Below are 4,159 nucleotides of genomic sequence, written 5' to 3' on the forward strand. Positions count from 1 at the left end.
AACGTCACAACGTAACTGGGTGGCTATAAAGGTGCACTACGGGTATCTCCGAAAGTGTCTGTTGGGTTGGCACGAATCGAGACTGGGATTTGTCACTCCGTATGACGGAGAGGTATCTCTGGGCCCACTCGGTAATGCATCATCATAATGAGCTCAATGTGACCAAGTGTTTGGTCACGGGATCATGCATTGCAGTACGAGTAAAGTGACTTGCCGGTAACGAGATTGAACAAGGTATTGGGATACCGACGATCGAATCTCAGGCAAGTAACGTACCGATTGACAAAGGGAATTGTATACGGGATTGATTGAATCCTCGACATCGTGGTTCATCCGATGAGATCATCGTGGAACATGTGGGAGCAAACATGGGTATCCAGATCCCGCTGTTGGTTATTGACCGAAGAGTCGTCTCGGTCATGTCTGCATGTCTCCCGAACCCGTAGGGTCTACACACTTAAGGTTCGGTGATGCTAGGGTTGTAGAGATACTAGTATGCGGTAACCCGAAAGTTGTTCGGAGTCCCGGATGAGATGCCGGACGTCACGAGGAGTCCCGGAATGGTCCGGAGGTGAAGAATTATATATAGGAAGTCCAGTTTCGGCCACCGGGAAAGTTTCGGGGGTCACCGGTATTGTACCGGGACAACCGGAAGGGTCCCGGGGGTCCACCGGGTGGGGCCACCTATCCCGGAGGGCCCCATGGGCTGAAGTGGGAGGGGAACCAGCCCCTGGTGGGCGGGGGCACCCCCCTTGGGCCTCCCCCTGCGCCTAGGGTTGGAAACCCTAGGGGTGGAGGGCGCCCCACTTGGCTTGGGGGGCAAGCCACCCCCTTGGCCGCCGCCCCCCCTTGGAGATTGCATCTCCTAGGGCCGCTGCCCCCCAGGGGCCCTATATATAGAGGGGGGAGGGAGGGCAGCAGCACCCAAGCCCTGGCGCCTCCCCCTCCCTCCCGTGACACATCTCCCTCCTCCCGCAGCGCTTGGCGAAGCCCTGTCGGACTCCCGCTGCTTTCACCACCACGCCGTCGTGCTGCTGGATCTCCATCAACCTCTCCTCCCCCCTTGCTGGATCAAGAAGGAGGAGACGTCGCTGCTCCGTACGTGTGTTGAACGCGGAGGTGCCGTCCGTTCGGCGCTCGGTCATCGGTGATTTGGATCACGACGAGTACGACTCCATCAACCTCGTTCACTTGAACGCTTCCGCTCGCGATCTACAAGGGTATGTAGATGCACTCCTATCCCTCTCGTTGCTAGAAGACTCCATAGATTGTTCTTGGTGATGCGCAGAAAATTTTAATTTCTGCAATGATCCCCAACAGCGGGGCATTTTTCCTCTTCCCGCGGCAAGCCACGTGCGCGCAGTGGCGCAGGATTTGGGCTTTGGCCCGCGGTGGTCTCCCCTGGCGCTGTGGGGCATCCGGCGGCGAGGCGGCGGCTCGTCGGCGTCTCCGCACCGCTCCCCCTGGTGCGGCGACTCGGTCGGTTGAGGAGCTGTGGCGGTCGGCAGCTGCGGCGTCCCCGACGGCGTGCTTCGGCCTCCGGCAGTGCGGCTCCAGATGCGCTACTCACCGCCCTCCTGATGGCTGGCTCCGGCCGGTCGTGGGGCTCTGAGGCGGCTTCCGGCGAGCCTGGCTCCGACGGGCTCCAGATCTGCCGCCTGCGGGCCCGCAGGGCCGATCACTTATCAGAAGCTTTTGTTAAAGCGAAGCGCTACTGCTACATATCAGTAGCGCGTGTCAGGGCAGCGCGCTTCAACCATAAAGATAGCAGTAGCGCGTTCACCACAAAACGCGCTGCTACTGCGACGACCAGAACGGTTGCTGCCAGGCTTGGTATAGTAGCAGCGCGCTTCTATGGACCGTGCTACTGCTAACAAAATAGTAGCAGCGCGTTTTAGAGAGACAGTGCTGCAACTAACAAAAAAGGGAAGGAAAAAAGAAAAGGAAAATTAAAGAAAAAGAAAAAATGAAAGCAATAGCAGCAGCGCGTTTCTACGAAAGCGTTGTAGCTACTTTAGCTATAGCGTGTTCCACCAACACGCGCTATAGCTAACTTATCTATAGTCGTAGCGCATTTCTGCAGAAAACGCTATAGCTAAGTAGCTATAGCGCGTGTTCTGTAAAACTGCTACTGCTATGTTTGACTTACCGCTTCGTGGGCGTCCCTCCTTCCCCAATTCCTCAATCTTCTCGACAGATCCCCAACCTCTCCCTCGCTGCCCCTGCGCTCCCTCGTCGCCCTGCCTCTATCGCCGCCATCGCCGCCACCAGAGCCGCACGTCATCGCCGCCACCGGAGCCGCGCGCCCGCGGAGCCACCCTCGTCCGCTCCTCGTCGCCCCTGCCCCATCGCCGCCAGAGCCACCGTCGCCGTCACCGGAGCCCCTGCTCCATCGCCGCCCCTGCTCCCTCGTCGCCCCTGCCACCCTCGTCCGCTCCTCGCCGCCCCTGCTCCCTCGTCGTCCATCCTCTCTGTAAGCCCGACACCCCTCCCTCTAGGTTAATTAACTTAGGTGAATTTAGTTCATTAGGTTAACTAAGTGAACTAGGTAGGTTAATTTAGGTAAACTAACTAGGTTAGGTAACTAACTGAACTAGCTAGGTTAATTTGGTTTACTAACTAGGTTAATTTGGTTTACTAACTAGGTTAATTAGATGTTTTTTAGATGTTTGGTTAACTAATTTGATTAACCAACTAGGTTAGGTAACTAAGTAGATGTTAATTGGGTTAGGGCAGTAGTGGAACTGTTAATTAGATGTTTTTTAGTTAGGGAAGTAGGTTAGGTAACTAAGTAGATGTTAATTAGGTTAGGTAACTAAGTAGATGTTAATTAGGTTAGGTAACTAAGTAGATGTTAATTTAGGTTAATTTGGTTAACTAACTAGGTTAGGTAACTAAGTACATGTAAATTAGGTTAGGGCAGTAGTGGTACTAGTAGATGTTAATTAGATGTTTTTTAGTTTGGGAAGTAGGGTTTTACTAGGTTAATTAGGTGAAGTTAAATGAATGACCTAAATGAATGAAATTAGTAGTTAACTGGATTTTTAGGACAAATTTGTATATGCTTAAGTACTTAACTAGATATTATTTTTAGGACAAACTTGTATATGCTTAAGTAGTTAACTAAATATATTATAGGGTTATATATATATAGTTGTTTAAGTACTTATATAGTTGTTCTGCACCCAATGTATGCTTAGTAGTTGTATAATTCCTATGGTTCATCATTGGGTGCTTAAGTAGTTGTAGATGCTAAGTAGCTAGCTAGGGTTCATCTAATTAGTTAGTACTTGTAGATGCTTAAGTACTAGGGCCGTAGGGTTAGGGCAGTAGGACATAATTTGAATTGAGTTCTAGGGTTCATAACTTGAAATTTGTGTAGATTTTCTTGAAGTGTGAAACATTGAAGTGGTCATGATATATGAAAATTCCTCGATTGTTCCCAAGTGGCCTTTTGTTGTTTTCAGGGAATGAAGCCGAGTGGTCTATGTTTTGTTGGAATGTTGATTAATTTCCGTTCCGGCAAATTTCAGGTGTCCGATTTGTCCACTTTTTAGCAAAGATCATACCGAAATTTTCCGTGAATTTCGGGATGACTTGTGCTACAAACTAGGACATATCGAGTGCCCGAGATTTGCCGCACCGGGAAGGAATCAATGTTCCTGCAAAACATAGGCCTTTTTTTAGTCATTATTCATTTTATTAGGTCAAAAATTAATTGACTAGATTTAATCGTGGGAAACATGGCTAGCAACGATGAAGGATAGGGTTCTGGTGATTGCGACGACATCTACCTGGCAGCAGACGAATATTTGAACCTTGCCAACGATCAACGGTTGTTGTTGCTGGGCCCACCGCCTGTCACATCCGAGACCGATATCGATACTGGCGCCGAGACTGGCGTTGAGACCGAGACCGGCAAATACATAGAACCGAAACCAAAGAGGAGATGTCGAGCCCAAACCAGCTCCTCATTACTAGACAAGTGGTCACAGAGGTGGACGACGACAATTTTGAGCCAAAACTGCCTGTGGAAGCGCGCTCCTGCTATGGCAATCAAATAGGCTGCATCGTACGGCCGTGCGCCACCATCAATGATGAGAAACTAAAGAAGATACCAAATATGAATCACTCCCTCCTAACCCTGCTGCACAGATAT

This window comes from Aegilops tauschii, chromosome 5, assembly GCF_002575655.3.
Source record: "Aegilops tauschii subsp. strangulata cultivar AL8/78 chromosome 5, Aet v6.0, whole genome shotgun sequence".
NCBI lineage: Eukaryota > Viridiplantae > Streptophyta > Magnoliopsida > Poales > Poaceae > Aegilops > Aegilops tauschii.